The sequence below is a fragment of the Oncorhynchus gorbuscha genome, linkage group LG04 (genome assembly GCF_021184085.1).
Source record: "Oncorhynchus gorbuscha isolate QuinsamMale2020 ecotype Even-year linkage group LG04, OgorEven_v1.0, whole genome shotgun sequence".
Classification (NCBI taxonomy): domain Eukaryota; kingdom Metazoa; phylum Chordata; class Actinopteri; order Salmoniformes; family Salmonidae; genus Oncorhynchus; species Oncorhynchus gorbuscha.
The window spans coordinates 24,474,767-24,494,230 of NC_060176.1; the positions used below are offsets into that span (position 1 = coordinate 24,474,767).

Here is a 19,464-nt window from a genome sequence, read left to right on the forward strand (position 1 = left end):
CCCGGTAGTGTACAGAACAGGTACATGCACATTTTGCCGACGTAGACAGTCTGCTAACATAGACTTATATGTAACCCGCAACTTAAGTCACCACATGCATGATGCATGAGCTCTAGCTGGAGGATATGCAGTAATGAAGAACGGAGCTGGAGTGTTGAGGTGATGTGTTATCATTAACTAATCCAATTGCCTATGAGATGAGGAGGAATTTCCCGCTCTTGAGAAGGCTCTTTTGCTCTCTCTCTCTCTCTCTCTCTCTCTCTCTCTCTCTCTCTCTCTCTCTCTCTCTCTCTCTCTCTCTCTCGCTCTCTCTCTTCTCTGTCTCTCTCTGTTCTCTGTCTCTCTCTCTCTCTCCCTCTCTCACTCTCTTTCACTCTCTCGGTCTCTCTCTCTCTCTCTCTCTTGGTCTCTCTCTCTCTCTCTGTCTCTCTCGATCTGGTTGCTGTTGCGTCGCTGTGACCCGAGGAGGCTGTAGTGTAGGACTCAGCTCTTCGGCGGGGCCTGCCTCAGGTGTCTCAGTGTATTCCCTGCAGGTGCAGCCTAACAGGGGAGAAGCAGAGTAGTGGGCTCCATCTCGGAGGAGCGTGACAGTAATGCCGTGCGGCAGACACAACTATTTCAGAGGGAGCTTAGCGGGGCTGTCGGATGATGTGTTCTGTCATCGCTACACAGATCCAATCTGAACTCGGCACAACTTTCCCAATATTCCGATGGCTTTATGTCTTGGGATGACGGAAAATCGGGAAGACGTTGGAGGGATTGAGAGAGAATGAGTGTGCGTTTTGTAATCCTTGGAGTGGAGCGTATGCAGCGATTTTGTCTCTTAAAGAGGAGGTGGAAGGGGAGAGGGATGGAAATGAAGCGGGACAGCTGGAAAGGGGCTGAGAGTGATAGGATCTCTCTCACACAATGATGTCATTTAAGTTAAGGAGACTTCTAACACTAGCTGGGCCATACCTGGGCTAGCCAGACTCTTTCCGTCCTCACATTGACACTTTGAGACATTTCAGAAAGGTGGCCACCTTTACGCAGCCTTTCTCAAACCAGGAAACGTTCTTTAAAAGAAGGACCAAATAAGCAACAACTGAACAAAGTGAAACAAAGTTATTCTAGATGTCCTTTTCCCCTCTGGTGATTATTCCGCTTGTGGGGAAGGGGACACAGAGATCTTAAAGGAGGACAGTAACATTCTGTTCTACTGAGCAATTCTCGGTTAAAACAACCAATCACGCCACAGCCCATTTGATGCGATAATCAGCCAGGCTAAGAAAAAAAAGTGATTAGAATATATCAGCACACCTCTTTTCAGCAATGCAGCTGCTCAGAAACACAAGTCTTACAAGATAACGTCAGACTGACTGGGCCTTGGTGTATGTGTGTGTGTGTGTGTGTGTGTGTGTGTGTGTGTGTGTGTGTGTGTGTGTGTGTGTGTGTGTGTGTGTGTGTGTGTGTGTGTGTGTGTGTGTGTGTGTGTGTGTGTGTGTGTGTGTGTGTGTGTGTGTGTGTGTGTGTGTGTGTGTGTGTTTGTTTGTTTGCGTTCATCCATTGTCTCTCTGAGGTTTCTGCTAAGCCTTGAAACGTTGCACATTATTTCATAACTCCGGCTCCGCTGAAGAGGAATACACAGTTTACATTATTCTATTCCCCCCTTCGTTATTTTCAGAGTCATGCTCGGTCGACCTTGAACGCTATTTACCGCGACACGTCTATCTCATAGCGAGAGCAGTGTGTTCTGGTAGCTATTTTGGAAATGTCTCTGTCCATTTCACGGTGTTCACTTTTCAGGGCGGTAGATGTGGTTTCTTCACCTGCCGAGTACCTTGTGATCTAGCAGACTAGGGCCATGTCTTTAAAGGCCAGGGGGGGCGTGCTAATGTGGCGGTGTGATTTACCTCAACGACTGTACCTCTGTGTGTTGGATATCCTGGCTGCCATAGCCCCCCCCCCCCCAGAAGGGATTTCTACCACCATTATCGAGGCTTCAGTGTCACCTTTTTAACCCTTTCAACACAAAACATAGATCTCCTTTTGACTGGGCAGGGACCCATCTCACAGTGAAATCTATGTCCATGATACTATTGCTGTGGTCTTCTTACTCAAAAGGAGCAGAAAGAGAGAGAGAGATAGATGACCATTTGTAAGATAAACCCATTCCAGCCCTGCCCCAGTTTACATTACACTGTGTTTTTCTTTTTTGATTTCCATTTGCGCATAATGCTCTCTCTCTCAGCATGTTTTAAGTTATATTATTAGCGCGTGAGCGTTTCTCAAGAGATCCCCCCCCTCTCGCCTTGTCCCCCTCCCTTTATTTCAGTGGGATTCTCGCCTCCCGATGCATTAGCCTCCTGTAATTGACAAATGATCTTTAGACGGTCTGGAGATTGAGAGGCAGCTCTCTAGCCTGACTAGAGTATAGAGCTGCATTACTGTAGTCTATTTGGGACGGGCTCTTTTTGTACAGGGGGTGTTCAGGTCACTGTATCATCCAGACCCCTAATCGTCCCTCTCTCTCTCTCTCTCTCTCTCTCTCTCTCTCTCTCTCTCTCTCTCTCTCTCTCTCTCTCTCTCTCTCTCTCTCTCTCTCTCTCTCTCTCTCTCTCTCTCTCTCTCTCACAGCTCATTGTGTGAAATAACAAATGGCTGGGCAGCTCCAAGCACAAAGGGCTATCACCACATTATTCAAGAGAAGCCGTGGAGCCTTGCCAGGGTCTGCTGTTAGGAGGGGAGGAAAGAAGAAAAAAAAAATCTGCGTATTGTGATTTGCCATTTATAATTGGCTGGTGATGCTAAATGGTCGGTGGCCAGAATTTTTTTATTTTTTTAAACGCAATCTGTGGCTGTGTTTTCGGCCCGATGTATCGCTAATGACAGATCGCCACGAACGCTCGGGAACAGAATGGCGCTCATGTAAAGGCTAGAGAAACACAAATATGTTTATGTGTTCTGTCCAGAGATGTTTGGATGAGTCAGAGGTTACAGTTTGACATTGTAATAGAAATATATGAAATAAAGGGTAACTGATGACCATACGCTGTGGCTATAAAGCTATGCTCGAATCCCTGTGACTATTTTGTAGAGGACACGCCCTCTGTTTGGAAGCCATAGTAGCTGCCCCCCCAGTCTGATCAGAGCAGTATTTCTGAGGTATGAGATGACAGGGCTCATGATACTCCTGTTGGCAGTGAGAGAAAGATACCGGGCTGGTTCTCAGGGGGAGCTGTCCTCCACATAGTGAGCTCAACAAAAGATACTGTTTGATAAAGACTCCCCTCCCCAAAGCCTCCATAAATAATGAAAAGTTAATGAAGAGGTAACTTAATGATGTAATGAATACCACTGAGCAAGGTCAAGCTGAAGGGGGAAAGTTGGTGGGCTTTATAAAAGCCATGCGATGAGCTCTATTGTATGAGCCTGTCTGTGGGCCTGGTGTGTTCTTTCTGGTTGGTCGTGCAGTCTACCCTTGCTTACAGTAAGTATACTGCATGTGTGTTTGTATGCATGCGTGTGTTTGTGTCTGTATGTGTGCATGTGTGTGTGCGCGCGTGCGTGCGTGTGTGTGTGCGTGTGCACGCGCGTGCGTGCGTGCGTGCGTGTGTGTGTGTGTGTGTGTTTGTGCACGTGCGTGCCTGCATGTGTGGCCCAATGGAGAGACTGGATCTAGTGTTGAACTGGTGATTAAAAATTGAAAGGGTTTGAATGACACCTATGAGAGTGTGTCGGAGCCACGTGCGATCGATAGTGCTCTAGGTGGTGTGCACTGTGTGTGTGTGTGTGTGTGTGTGTGTGTGTGTGTGTGTGTGTGTGTGTGTGTGTGTGTGTGTGTGTGTGTGTGTGTGTGTGTGTGTGTGTGTGTGTGTGTGTGTGTGTGTGTGTGTGTGTGTGTGTGTGTGTGTGTGTGTGTGTGTGTGTGTGTGGACCATAAACCATGCCGTCCCAGGTCTTCAATGGTCAGCAACCAGTGTTCCCTATCACCAATAAACATCAGAATGATCTGTAATATGAAGCTGCCTGTATTTAACCATGACATTATTTTATGTGGTGTCGGGACTTGCCCCAAGATAATATTTTCAACCAAAACTGTTTTCCCTCTGTGTCCTGTACTTAAAGATGAATGGACGTTTGGTGCATTTGTGCTGGGGACATGACCCTGCAGTCGTTCCAGTTTCAGCGTCTTCGTCTCAAGCTTACTTGGCGGCGGCCAGGTGGCCTGTTCAATCTGTTTACCTTTGTCTGAGGTAAAGAAATGTCTGCCCTGACTCCCTAGGCTGTGAGGCTGAGGTAAAGAAATGTCTGCCCTGACTCCCTAGGCTGTGAGGCTGAGGTAAAGAAATGTCTGCCCTGACTCCCTAGGCTGTGAGGCTGAGGTAAAGAAATGTCTGCCCTGACTCCCTAGGCTGTGAGGCTGAGGTAAAGAAATGTCTGCCCTGACTCCCTAGGCTGTGAGGCTGAGGTAAAGAACTGTCTGCCCTGACTCCCTAGGCTGTGAGGCTTCTACAACCCATGCAGTGGGGAGAGAGGGATGTACAAGGCTACAGTGGACACTAAAACCAAGATCTGGTAGTATGGCTTCGATCTGTTGTCGAGGTAGACCACATTAGCATAGTGTTGTGGTAAAAGGCTGTGTGTGTGTGTGTGTGTGAGTGAGTGTGTGTGCATGCGCGCGTGTGTGCGCCAGTGTGTGTGTGGATTTGCCAGTGTATGAAACTAGGTGTGGGGATGATGGTCTGAGGACTTGTGAGGAAAGTGACAAAGAGAGAGAGAGACAGCCTGTGTGCTGCAGAACAAGCCTCTCACATGGGGCTTTGCCCTGCTCCAGGCAGGGCCAGGGTCTGTGCAGGTTATACAGATTGTTTTCAAGACACACACACACACACACACACACACACACACACACACACACACACACACACACACACACACACACACACACACACACACACACACACACACACACACACACACACACACACACACACACACACACACACACACACACACACACACACACACCGTTACGCTAGAACTCTAACTCCAATACGAGGTGGGAATAGCATGATCTGTAGCACAAGTGCAAACGCGTTGCGCGGTTTCCTAATGTGACTAGAGAGACTTGGGGGTCTCCCTCTCTGGCGAGTTTATAGGTGACTGGTGTGTCTGTGCCCGTGTGTCATGCAGGCCCAATCCACCCGTCTAGTTTCCCTTAACAAGCCTCCGGTCAGACTGCCTGGCACTCATCTACCCTTAAGCACAAGTCAAGCTATTAATCAGATGGAGTCAGCACTGAGAAGGTTGTTTTTTTTTAACACCTCAAATGTAGCTAGTCAACGTCTGAAATACAGTATACACTATTAGGATAGTAGCAAGAGAATGAGCTCCTAGTAGCTTTCTTACCCAGTCATTAACAGGCCAGTCATATAGCTGTGTCTTAGTAAATATGCTCAAGTAGCAGCAGACAGAGGGAGTGAAAAAGAACACCAGAACAGTCCTGAAGCGACGAGCGAGGCCGGGGGGATGGAATAGCAGGGCAGGTCTTAAAAGTCAAATCACTTCATTTTCTTCATCAAAAGACGGCTAACCAAAAGGTTCAGAAGTCCCGTCTGCACGCCGCAGCACAGCCCCGAGCCCTTAGATGGCCAACGATTCATAGGTCCTCTATGTGGTTATCATAGAGGACAGGGCTTGTCCCAGGCCAACTCCTATGGGACGGCTATGTGTTACAAGGGGAACGGCGGTGGAGAGCTTTCCATCAGGAACAGAGCATGAAAAAGCATGCTTACGCCCAAAGGCCTTTTACCAACATTCATTTCCGGGATTGTGTTTTTCTTTTCTTTCAGGGGAAAGCTGTTGTTTTAAAAAAACTTTACCCAGGATAAATAAGGATGCACAGGAAACAGAACCTTTAGAATGTTGTTTTATAAAGTTAGTGTCTGCATGGCGGTTTTTAACAAGGCATAGAGTACAGTACGTGTGACTGCTTGAGTGTGACCAGTCCACCCTATTCCCATCCCTGATTGTCGGCATCCTTTGCTGTGTATTTCTAAAAGGGGGGAGCAGAGTCATATGGAGCATCAAAGGTGTGATAGGGGGTGCATGTGTACGTGTTAAAAGCAAGCCTCTTTGACTGGAAGCTTCTTGGAGGTGCCCTGTGTTCTACCACCACCCGACTCACTGCGATGTGCCACACTTAAATTGTGCATGGTGGTATACTGAGCACCACTCATCAGAAGACACCATTAAAATACATCTGCTCCGATGTCTGATCCTGTCTCGTGTTGTGTCTCCATGAACACAACTCACTTTTACTTTCAGCCTGATCCTGTCTCGTGTTGTGTCTCCACGAACACAACTCACTTTTGCTTTCAGCCTGATCCTGTCTCGTGTTGTGTCTCCACGAACACAACTCACTTTTGCTTTCAGCCTGATCCTGTCTCGTGTGGTGTCTCCACGAACACAACTCACTTTTGCTTTCAGCCTGATCCTGTCTCGTGTTGTGTCTCCACAAACATAACTCACTTTTACTTTCAGCCTGGTCCTGTCTCGTGTTGTGTCTCCACGAACACAACTCACTTTTACTTTCAGCTTGATCCTGTCTAGTGTTGTGTCTCCACAAACATAACTCACTTTTACTTTCAGCCTGATCCTGTCTAGTGTTGTCTCTCCACAAACATAACTCACTTTTACTTTCAGCCTGATCCTGTCTAGTGTTGTGTCTCCACAAACATAACTCACTTTTACTTTCAGCTTGATCCTGTCTAGTGTTGTCTCTCCACAAACATAACTCACTTTTACTTTCAGCTTGATCCTGTCTAGTGTTGTGTCTCCACGAACACAACTCACTTTTACTTTCAGCCTGGTCCTGTCTAGTGTTGTGTCTCCACAAACATAACTCACGTTTACTTTCAGCCTGATCCTGTATAGTGTTGTCTCTCCACAAACATAACTCACTTTTACTTTCAGCCTGATCCTGTCTAGTGTTGTGTCTCCACAAACAATAACTCACTTTTAATTTCAGCCTGATCCTGTCTAGTGTTGTCTCCCCGCAAACATAACTCACTTTTACTTTCAGCCTGAGCAAGGCCCCCCCCCCCCCCAGACTCTACAGCCAGACACACAGTGACCCACACAGCCTTGTAGGCCCCCAGACAACCTTGATGTGTGTTTTTGGTTTGTGAATATGCAAGTTTGCAGTGTGTGTGTGTGTGTGTGTGTGTGTGTGTGTGTGTGTGTGTGTGTGTGTGTGTGTGTGTGTGTGTGTGTGTGTGTGTGTGTGTGTGTGTGTGTGTGTGTGTGTGTGTGTGTGTGTGTGTGTGTGTGTGTGTGCGTGCGTGCACGTGCCTGTGTGTGTGTTTGCAATACTGGGAACAACTTTTTAAATGGGTGCTATTAGATATTACTACTCCAATAAGCCGATAATAAGCATTTGCTGACTCTAGGATAATTTTTTGTATCACTCTGATGAAGTGTAAACACTCAAGCTTTCCATCAAATTCCATTAAACACAGTGAGAAATGCAAACATGCGTGTGCACTCCTAAAAAGCCCCAAGCAGTGAATTTTACACAGCCGTGCGTGGACATAAATAGTTGAATCTGATGTCCGTAAAATCATATGGAGAATGTACATTTAGCCTGGGTACGGCCTTCAGGTTCACACACAGATTCTGTAAACATGTTTCTTAGCCCGGTCGCGTCGAGTCTTAAGAGACTGCCATAATCAAAAACAATAACCGCTCTAAGCATAAACTCTTCAAAAAGTCCCGGAGAGGTATGAAATAATCATCTGTGGGTGGGCCCCGCCGAATGCTGAGAACGCAAAACATTTCACGATGAAGTTGTTTAATAAATACAGGCCTCTGCGTATGTATAGATGGCTGAGCGATAGGACATGCTGCCTTAATTACGCACGGCCATAAAAAGAAAACTCCGGTAGAAAGTACGGTATGAAGTATGTCTCTCAGTTCAACAGGGTTTGACCTATAACATGTCAGTGAGGTGTGTACTTCAGATGCGAGAGGGGATGTAACTGTTTGGAGAGAAGAAAATAACAAGCTCTGATGGAGAGAAAATGTTTTTTTTTATTTTTTTAAAAAATACAACGGAATAATACAATCTACAAAGAGAGCAGTGTTTACTCTGAATTTAAAGACTTTCAAACTCTTCCCCCACCATTGCGTGGCATTACAGAGAGAAAATAGACCAGCTAAGCACCCCGTTTATTGTTCATAAACCCTGTGAAAGGTAATATGCTTTAAAAGCACAGTAAATGTATTGGTGTTGCTGGAGTTTACTCTTATGGACGGTGTAAGTTGCATTAGGCGTTGGAGAGAAATATATTCTTTTTCCTGAAGTTTCTACTGCTGGGTGGGCCCACTCCTCTTTAGGGGTGTTAACATAAGAATAGAGGGGTGGCTAGAGGGGGGAGTTTAGCTGGTTGAAATGACTCTGCGCTTCTGCTGCTGCATAGCAGGGGCTGTTGTTATCCACTTATAACATCAGACGTTCTCTCTCTCTCTTTTACTCCCTCTGTTTCACATTCCTCCCTCTCTCTCTCTCTCTCTCTCTCTCTCTCCCTCTCTCTCTCTCTCTCTCTCTCTCTCTCTCTCTCTCTCTCTCTCTCTCTCTCTCTCTCTCTCTCTCTCTCTCTCTCTCTCTCTCTCTCTCTCTCTCTCTCTCTCTCTCTCTCTCTCTCTCTCTCTCTCTCTCTCTCTCTCTCTCTCTCTCTCTCTCTCTCTCTCTCTCTCTCTCTCTCTCTCTCTCTCTCTCTCTCTCTCTCTCTCTCTCTCTCTCTCTCTCTCTCTCTCTCTCTTCCCCTCATTGCGCCACTGTGGCGTAGAGTAGTTCGGGCATCGAATCGGGGGGGGGTCTTATTATATACCAGTCTTATTTGGTAACGCCTGACTCAGCCTTGGCACACCTCTGTCCCAGATCTCCTCAGGCGCGTGGCCTACAATGTGATGCGGCGTCACGCCGACGTGGATTCCTCAACCCGGGAGAGAGGATAAAACGTCTCTCCTGTTCACAGGCCCAGAGCAGGCGTACACACAACACAAGAACTCTGCCTCCTCTCAACCACAGTTCATCCTCCAGTCTTAAAGCCCTGGATCTGAGCGGTAGTTCACCTTAAGACGAGCTGTGGTCTGGGGACCGTGGCACTGTTCTACACGGAATGCTGTTAGAAATAACTGTTTGTGTACATTTAGCATCCGTCTTGGAGCGCAGGGAACGGTGGCTGAACGGCGCTGAAAGACATCTGGATGTGATGAAATGCCATTTATCTAAACAAAAGGGAGTCCCTCTGCCTAGCAAGCCGCCCGACGTGCGTTCGGCTTTCACTGCGTATTTGTGCAATGTTTTCCAAAGTGATATATTGACAAATATTTCATTGCAACAGTATTAAGCTTTCCAATATGAGACGGTTTTCCTTGCTCCAATTTCCCCCTAGATAAACACTGGAAGCAGCTGTGCACGTGATGAATGACTGAAAAGGAGTACTCTATGGCTGGTCAAAAGAAGTAAAAAAGACCCAAAGAACGTTGTTATTGGATTGACATTTTATAATAACAATAATGTTCTTTTCAACTTCTATGGCGCTATTCGTTGCATAAAGAGTCTCAAAAAGGAGAAGCGATTTAGAAGAGAGTGAGAAAAAAAACGTAGCTTTCATGAGATGGAGAGGGTCGAGAAAGTTCGCGGATCGGTTGCCTTCGGAGGGAGGTGGCCAAAGGAGGGAGAGCAAGCAAAGGTGGTCTCTGAACCATCATATATAAACAAGCTCGGAACGTTGGAGGCCATACAAAGTGTTAACTTCTTCTTCTTTTTTCTTTTTTAGAAATCCACAAACTTGTTCTTGCTTGGTTTCAGAACAATCTGGACATCAGCTAAGTTTTACAGTGCTACAGCATATCCCATCAAGATTGATTTCCCTCTCTATTTTTCCACACCACTGGTGATCTGTAAATCAGACTTACTATGAGAGAGAGAGAGAGGGTGATGGAGGGAGAGAGTGGGGGGGGGGGGAGGTGGCCTGTATGTGTGCATGAGAAGCACACCTATAGATTTATCAGCTCTTTCGTTCTATTTAAACAAATAGTCTTGGAGCCTTGGAAGGCAGTGTTAGGGACATGCCTAGGATAATAAGCGTCATGGAATCTAATCAGATTTATAAGAGGAATTGATTGTTGTGTGGCAGGAGGAGCAGGAGTGGGGTTGGCAATAAGCTGAAATTTAAGTGTTAATTTTTATGCTAATCCGCTGGCATCTCCGTGTGATGCAATTTGGTTCCCTGCACCGCAGATATGAAATTGTCCTGCTCACAGAGAAAATGTCAGCTTGCCAGACCCTGAAAGCTTGTTATTTATTAGGTATGTTTCTATTAGTATGTGTCACAGTTGTTAGAGAGCCACATGCACACGTATAGACACACATGCGCGCGCGCGGGCACGCACACACGCAAATACGCACACACAAATGGGGCTTCATGCTTGTTCCGCCCAGCTCTCGGCCTTAAAATCGTCTCAGCTCACTGGTTGCAACACTGGGGCATTAATGTATTATCATATATCGGGGTGGTCCTTGGCCTCTGGACAAAAGGCTATTTAATACAATTTAATGACATTCCCAAGCAGGAGAAAGGGAGGGAGACAAGGAGGCAGAGCCTAGATGAAAATAGCATCTGTGTTTCTCATGGCTCACCCATGCAAACATTTCAGCCTAAGATGCGTGACTTCTCGCCTTTCTCCGGCAGAAAGGGGGGAAAAGAGGGAGAAGCTAATGAGAGGGAGAAAGGGGGGAAAAGAGGGAGAAGCTAATGAGAGGGAGAAAGGGGGAAAAGAGGGAGAAGCTAATGAGAGGGAGAAAGGGGGAAAAGAGGGAGAAGCTAATGAGAGGGAGAAAGGGGGGAAAAGAGGGAGAAGCTAATGAGAGGGAGAAAGGGGGGAAAAGAGGGAGAAGCTAATGAGAGGGAGAAAGGGGGAAAGAGGGAGAAGCTAATGAGAGGGAGAAAGGGGGGAAAAGAGGGAGAAGCTAATGAGAGGGAGAAAGGGGGAAAAGAGGGAGAAGCTAATGAGAGGGAGAAAGGGGGAAAGAGGGAGAATCTAATGAGAGGGAGAAAGGGGGAAAAGAGGGAGAAGCTAATGAGAGGGAGAAAGGGGGAAAAGAGGGAGAAGCTAATGAGAAGGAGAAAGGGGGAAAAGAGGGAGAATCTAATGAGAGGGGGAAAGGGGGAAAAAAGAGGGAGAAGGTAATGAGAAGGAGAAAGGGGGAAAAGAGGGGGAAGCTAATGAGAGGGAGAAAGGGGGGAAAAGAGGGAGAAGCTAATGAGAGGGAGAAAGGGGGGAAAAGAGGGAGAAGCTAATGGCAGGGAGAATTAGAGAGGATTGAGAAGTCTAAATATGAATATCCATCAAGACAGTGTGCTCTAATCCAGGCCTTAATGCTGCATACAGTAACATGTCACAGACGTCATTGCTCTCCAAAGGCCATTAAGTGATCCATTTCCACCGCCGCACGGTGACGTCATCCGCGCGAGACAGCAGAGGGACGGTGGCGGCCAGGCGCTGTGTTTGGGTTTCATCCGGCTCTGACAGCTTCCTGTCAAGACGCCGCTCTCCTTTGAAACGCCTTTTCTCTCCGTCTCTCGCGTTCAAACGGTATCGTACTCCGTCTAGTCCCCATTCACACTGCTGTTCTCCGTGCCAGTCCCTGAATCCACTTATATTGTACACTGGGCGTAGTAACAGAGTAAAAAGGTTTGGATGCAATTCACATATAGGTCAATTAAATGCACCAACATCTGCTCTCTGCTAACCATTTGCATATAGTATTCATATGTTAATGATGCCCCTTGTTTTTGTGTTTGAGTGTGTGTGTGTGTGTGTTTTTTGTGCACTTCCTCCCCTCCTCCACATCTCTTTGTAATAAAAAAGAAGAAGATTCACACTTCCCAAAACCGGATACAGCCGTCGTATTTTTACTTCCCCTCTCACCAACGCTTAAAGGAAAGAGTTTCGTGAGCAGACAAGTGCCGGGGTTGTCCTGTTGCCCTGCCCCTGATTTCAAAAAGAAGAACCCTTTTGCTGTAGTGGGAAGGCCTCCCTTTTTCCAAAGCAGCTTAATGCCTTATAAATCAATGATGACACAGATGGACCAGCGATAATCTATTTAGAATGCCTCACAGCAAATATTGTCGTACAGATGATTAGAGATTGAGCTATTTTAACTCGCCCCCTTAACAAATCTTCCGCTCATTTTAATACTTTGAATTATAGGGGGGACTTCACAAATGTGGTTATTTTAAACAAATCTCAAACGTTAGAAAAGGGGTCTACTGTGTAAACGGCGGAAGTCTGTCTTCTCTTTGTGGCGTTACGGGTGGGGATAGGGGAACAAAGAGTATATGAAGAGTGTGGTGGTCTGTTGCCAAAACCATAATGACAACGCATGTTTCTTTAACCAGAAAAGGGGGGGTCCGTTAATGGAATTGTGTCTGTGGGTGTAAATATGAAATCAGATGAAATCTCGCGTCTTGTGTCGGCCGGCCGCCCAACAACCTGCCCGCTTGACCCTATCCCCTCCTCTCTTCTCCAGACCATTTCCGGAGACCTTCTCCCTTACCTCACCTCGCTCATCAACTTATCCCTGACCGCTGGCTACGTCCCTTCCGTCTTCAAGAGAGCGAGAGTTGCACCCCTTCTGAAAAAACCTACACTCGATCCCTCCGATGTCAACAACTACAGACCAGTATCCCTTCTTTCTTTTCTCTCCAAAACTCTTGAACGTGCCGTCCTTGGTCAGCTCTCCCGCTATCTCTCTCAGAATGACCTTCTTGATCCAAATCAGTCAGGTTTCAAGACTAGTCATTCAACTGAGACTGCTCTTCTCTGTATCACGGAGGCGCTCCGCACCGCTAAAGCTAACTCTCTCTCCTCTGCTCTCATCCTTCTAGACCTATCGGCTGCCTTCGATACTGTGAACCATCAGATCCTCCTCTCCACCCTCTCCGAGTTGGGCATCTCCGGCGTGGCCCACGCTTGGATTGCGTCCTACCTGACAGGTCGCTCCTACCAGGTGGCGTGGCGAGAATCTGTCTCCTCACCATGCGCTCTCACCACTGGTGTCCCCAGGGCTCTGTTCTAGGCCCTCTCCTATTCTCGCTATACACCAAGTCACTTGGCTCTGTCATAACCTCACATGGTCTCTCCTATCATTGCTATGCAGACGACAACAATTAATCTTCTCCTTTCCCCCTTCTGATGACCAGGTGGCGAACGCATCTCTGCATGTCTGGCAGACATATCAGTGTGGATGACGGATCACCACCTCAAGCTGAACTAAAGACGGAGCTGCTCTTCCTCCCGGGGAAGGACTGCCCGTTCCATGATCTCGCCATCACGGTTGACAACTCCATTGTGTCCTCCTCCCAGAGCGCTAAGAACCTTGGCGTGATCCTGGACAACACCCTGTCGTTCTCAACTAACATCAAGGCGGTGGCCCGTTCCTGTAGGTTCATGCTCTACAACATCCGCAGAGTACGACCCTGCCTCACACAGGAAGCGGCGCAGGTCCTAATCCAGGCACTTGTCATCTCCCGTCTGGATTACTGCAACTCGCTGTTGGCTGGGCTCCCTGCCTGTGCCATTAAACCCCTACAACTCATCCAGAACGCCGCAGCCCGTCTAGTGTTCAATCTTCCCAAGTTCTCTCACGTCACCCCGCTTCTCCACTGGCTTCCAGTTGAAGCTCGCATCCGCTACAAGACCATGGTGCTTGCCTACGGAGCTGTGAGGGGAACGGCACCTCAGTACCTCCAGGCTCTGATCAGGCCCTACACCCAAATAAGGGCACTGCGTTCATCCACCTCTGGCCTGCTCGCCTCCCTACCACTGAGGAAGTACAGTTCCCGCTCAGCCCAGTCAAAACTGTTCGCTCTCTGGCTCCCCAATGGTGGAACAAACTCCCCACGACGCCAGGACAGCGGAGTCAATCACCACCTTCCGGAGACACCAAACTGAAACCCCACCTCTTTAAGGAATACCTAGGATAGGCTAAAGTAATCCTTCTCACCCCTCCCCCCCCTTAAAATATGTAGATGCACTATTGTAAAGTGGCTGTTCCACTGGATGTCATAAGGTGAATGCACCAATTTGTAAGTCGCTCTGGATAAGAGCGTCTGCTAAATGACTTAAATGTAATGTAAATGTAAATAGCAAAGCTAGAGGCCTCAGTCTCTTTTATGGTCGATGGCTCCCGATTCAGCGTGAGGAGGAGGAGGAGGAGTGAGAAAATGAAGTGGAGGTTGTCAGATGTGGCAGCTGCTTGGAATCCTGATAAATATAAGCCCTTATTGATCGGATGAAAATGAAAGATCCCAGAGTGCCGTGCAGTATTTAGCATCTTGTCTGCCGCGCGTCAGCGATGGCCTTGCCTTGGAGGGATAGATTTTCAGCCCGCTGCAAGGCACGGCTTTTATTTCATCTTTAACCTTTTTCGTCTGCATTTCCTTGACCTCTGCGCATCGCCGCCTTTCAGAAAATTTGTTACATTTCACTTGACATCATCTCCCCCCCCTCTCTCTCTCTCTCTCTCTCTCTCTCTCTCTCTCTCTCTCTCTCTCACTCTCTCTCTCTCTCTCTCTCTCTCTCTCTCTCTCTCTCTCTCTCTCTCTCTCTCTCTCTCTCTATCTCTCTCTCTCTCTCTCACTCTCTCTCTCTCTCTCTCTCTCTCTCTCTCTCTCTCTCTCTCTCTCTCTCTCTCTCTATCTCTCTCTCTCTCTCTCTCTCTCTCTCTCACTCTCTCTCTCTCTCTCTCTCTCTCTCTCTCTCTCTCTCTCTCTCTCTCTCTCTCTCTCTATCTCTCTCTCTCTCTCTCTCTCTCTCTCTCTCTCTCTCTCTCTCTCTCTCTCTCTCTCTCTCTCTCTCTCTCACTCTCTCTCTCTCTCTCTCTCTCTCTCTCTCACTCTCTCTCTCTCTCTCTCTCTCTCTCTCTCTCTCACTCTCTCTCTCTCTCTCTCTCTCTCTCTCTCTCTCTCTCTCTCTCTCTCTCTCTCTCTCTCTCTCTCTCTCTCTCTCTCTCTCTCTCTCTCTCTCTCTCTCTCTCTGACAGGACAGAGACACATCCCTCTAGGTTGGTTGTCATTGCTGTGTGCTGTAGTGACTCAGTGGCAGTGACTGCCTGGGTCTCCTCGAACCAAACAGACAGGCTCCAGACCAGTATGCAGTTAGTGTGTTAAGGTATGCCACCCACCCCCACCCCCCACCCCACACCTTCTGTCACACACTGATCAGTGATCAGTTCCCCTGTCCCACTGGCACAGCTCTGTCACACTCACATCACTCTCTCTCTCTCTACGTTGCCATAGGCTTCTGCTAATGCTTGTAACTTGCTACAATCTGGATTGTGATAATCTACCATAATCATCAGCCACATGCCACCTAAAAACACACATGAATGCCATTCAGTTCCCACACTGAAACATGTCTGTTCCAAGTCTTCCCCTCCCCTTGTGCCACCTCTCCAATGTCACTGTACTTCCACTTCCTGCCTACCCACCCTATGTCTTTTTCATTTACAAGAGCTAGCTAGCAATTATAACATGAGAAATATGGGACGAATCATGAACAATTTATGTTTTGGCATTAGTGTAATTGAATTCTCCTCGTATATCACAGGGAGACGTTTCAGGCTTGAATTAAACGAGAGGTACGGATCCATGAAAATAAGGCTCCCTTCCTTGTCTTTTGAACAACGCTCCCTTTCTCTTTTAGATGGATGATAAATCCCCTGTGAGGAAGCCTGCAACAGCTGTTGGCAGACAGGCTAGATATGAGAATAGCAGCATAGGATGAGCGAGCATTAAAAATTAATACGCTATTTAGCCTAGGTGTATTTTAGGTATTTGACATTTTCATGTCCGGGACAGACTCAATTTATTCATAGTACAGAAAATAAAATAAAAAAATAGAGAAAGGGGGGGGGGGAGCCGTAAGTGAAGGCCATTCTGTTTTTATGGTCACTCCTTCTCTACAGTAGTGATCTGTGTGAAGGCTTAAAGCACACTGTCTGTGTCTATGGAGGAGACTAAAGCTCGTTATGGCTGGAGTCATGATTAGCACACTGCACAAAGGAAATGATTTGCCTCTTAAGCCCCCAATATCTTTCTTTTTTTGTGATTCCTTTTCTCTCTCCCCCACCCACCTCCTCCCTTTCACTCTCTCTTAACACTGACTGGGAAAGCTACACACCAACACAAAATAAGCAGGGACATTGGGTAGTGTTCTTCAGAAAAGCCGGTAGGTTAGCTAGCTTAGACTCAGGCTAAAGCTAAATCCCAGACCTCATAGTGATGATTTACCGATGCTTTGCCGGGACGTCTCCGTATCCCTCGCAATCTCATCGCGCTGAAATCTACGACGTGTGTCCTGCAAGGAGGGATCTGACTATCAGGGACACCTCACTCCACCTCCCTCCACTCCATCTCTGTTCCTCTCCCTCTTCCTTCCACTGCCGGACTCTCACCCCCTTCTTCCCGCTCTGCTCTCTCTCCCTCTCTCTCTCTCTCTCTCTCTCGCTCTCTCTCTCTCTCTCTCTCTCTCTCTCTCTCTCTCTCTCTCTCTCTCTCTCTCTCTCTCTCTCTCTCTGTCTCTCTGTCTCTCTCTCTCTCTCTCTCTCTCTCTCTCTCTCTCTCTCTCTCTCTCTGTCCTCTCTCTCTCTCTCTCTCTCTCTCTCTCTCTCTCTCTCTCTCTCTCTCTCTCTCTCTCTCTCTCTCTCTCTCTCTCTCTCTCTCTCTCTCTCTCTCTCTCTCTCTCTCTCTCTGTCCTCTCTCTCTCTCTCTCTCGCTCTGTCTGCGTACCTGCCTTTTTTAAAATTTCTCGCTACATGTGTCCTTTGAGTCTCTCTCGGTACGTTTCTCGTATTGTCTCTTCCTTTACCCAACGCCCCCCCTTTCCCCTCTTTCTTTCGTTTCCTCACGCTTCCAATCGTCATGTATACACTGTTATTACCCTGGGGAATATTTAGCAGCAACATGTTCAACACCGCATACCGCCCTCTCGTCTTGACTCCGAACACAAACCTGGAAGGAACAAACCCAGAGAGGTGTGCGTACGTACACCGCGCAAATGATCAACGATAAACAGAAAGCTTTCATTTAGCGGTTTAAACCTATTACTGGAGCGCTCAACCTCAAGCCTGGGATCATTTTCGGAGATATCTCTCCAACTACAACGAGAAATGGGAATCAAAGCCATTCACTGTTTCAAGGAGATGTAGGCACTTTGAAAGCATAAGTCTTAACGACGTCCTTCGTTTTCACATTTCATTGATTTCACATTGCTGGAGTTCAATGCCACTAGTGCTTGAGACAAAGGGCCCGCGTTACCTGCAGCTTTGTAGAGATACACTCATAGAAAATGCTGAACATGTGAAAGCTGTCAGTAGAAAATATCCTCAATCCCTCAGCCTCTCAGAAACCCCCCCCCAAAAAAAGACACAAAAACACATCCAATGTTAAATATCCAGGATTAAGTGATGATTTTTAGCCTAGCAGTGTGTTTTTGTGAAAGGGAACGTGGAGTTCTTACTGGAGTACGACAGTGCGACATGTGCAGAGAGTTGCCCTCCCTGGGTCTATAGGGGTTTACCAGGGAGCTGTTTCCCTGTGGCGCGAGGGTTTAAGTGTCAGAGCCAATGTGCCTTTGAGGCCGTATCCTAGCAGATTAGCGTCTCTCCTTATCATTCCAATCAAGCCCTGCTCCCTTTGAAAACATATTGTACATATCTACCCCTCCCTCCCAGCCCCCTGCCGTCGTCCGTGACAACAATCTGTAGGCATGATGGTCTGTCTCAGAGGAGCAGTGGGAGCCCTTGACAGATAGCAGGTCTGGCGCTGGAGTCAAAAGCAGGCACGTCCGTCCTCCTCCCTACCCGGCGCAGGGGAGAGGGGACCGAAGGGGGAGACTGTCAGGCGACAGAGGGGACCAAAGGGGGCTGGGCGGGGGGGGTCTGGAGCCCAACACTCAAACCCTTCATCATCCTCCTATGATAGCAGGGGTAATTGATATATGGGCACAGCCGTCTCTTCCCCTTCGCGTGTTAAGGTCGACTTATCTACATTTCACCCCCGATTTCTCCACTCCCATTATATTTCCTAGATATTGACTGACTGCTGAGGGGGGTGTGTGAAAAAAAACCATAGAAAAAGAAAAGCAAAGTGCTTTTATTCCGGCGCCTAACCCTGCCTGTTATCAAAGTAACTTTGAGCTTATTAGCGACAAAGCCCCCCCCCCCTTCCTGCTTTGTGCGGCCGTGTACGCCAGCGCTTCCTGAATTAAACTGCTGGCTTCCTGTTCTTTTATATGCATGGCCACATCTGGGGAGCCTGCTCACAGCCCTGCTGCCTAATAACAATCACCTTCCCTTTCAGTCCCCCCTGATTGTTTCTAATTCACTCTGACAGATAGTGGCTGACAAGCCGCCCGCGCCTCCCTCCCTCCGTGACCCCGGATCACTCACCGCACTTATAAGGCCTGTCATTTTTAATATTTGATTTCAGTTTTAAGTTATGTGTTTTACCCAGATGATGAAATCAGTGTTTAACTGAACACAAAATGGATCTCCCCTCTCTCTTTTCATCTTCAATCTCCCCTTGCTTGCCCTCTTTGCCTTTTCTCTCTCACTCTCTCTCTCTCTCTCTCTCTCTCTCTCTCTCTCTCCTTCTCTCCTCTGTTTTACAGAGATGAGGGGAAGATATTAGTGATAATATAGGCACACAGACACAGACAGACACGCAGAGACACAAAGCTCACAGCCACGCGGACACACGGCTCTGCATTGCGTATTACATTGTGATCTGCCCGTGAGTATTATACATTTTCTCTGTATCTAGAAGTCCAGCAACAGGACTTGATGCGTGGCCATTGACAAATATCCGATTTTGTATATGTCCTCAGGCCTGCAAGTTACTTAGTTTCCGACATTCTTTGCATTCCATTGATTGCCAATAAAGGTGTTCAGACGTGGGTAAAACGCATATCAGGTAGACTAATCGCTAAATGAATTTATAGATTCATCGACAAGTAGATGGATGACATTTTTCAGGGCAATCCATGCAGTCCCTCAATAATAAAAAAACAACACCATTTAGAGTTAAATGAAAATAAGCAATTACTTAGTTAGCCAGTTCAATAGTTTGCTTCCCACATACTTCACAGAGAGATGTATGTATAGAGAGAGACAGAAGAACAGGAATGTGAAGAAAACCAGAGAAAGGGAGCGATCCTACTCCACCCACCGTCTCAAATAGTCACATCCACCGTCCGACAAAACACGTAGACTTTATATCCACCTCACAACAACAAGGAAACCCCCCCCCCCCTCCTCCCCCGAAACTCATCCAACTCATAAACACTCTGCAACCCTATCACCCTAACGTACCCAGACACCATCTCAAATACACACCCACTTCATACCGC

General features: G+C 47.4%; 1 protein-coding gene across 8 annotated transcripts in view; it reads left to right on the top strand.

The window, feature by feature from the left end:
* Positions 1–19,464, top strand: part of LOC124033871 (zinc finger protein 536-like) — a 203,735-nt gene that overhangs the window by 51,692 nt on the left and 132,579 nt on the right. For 6 of the 8 annotated variants that reach the window (XM_046346255.1, XM_046346247.1, XM_046346249.1 and 3 more), the window contains 2 exons: positions 15,098–15,225; positions 18,450–18,848. The exons of 1 other annotated variant lie outside the window; for it this stretch is intronic. The gene's annotated coding sequence lies outside the window, so the exon portion shown is untranslated. The remainder of the gene's footprint in view (positions 1–15,097; positions 15,226–18,449; positions 18,849–19,464) is intronic. One more of the 8 variants, XM_046346248.1, reaches the window with a different exon arrangement.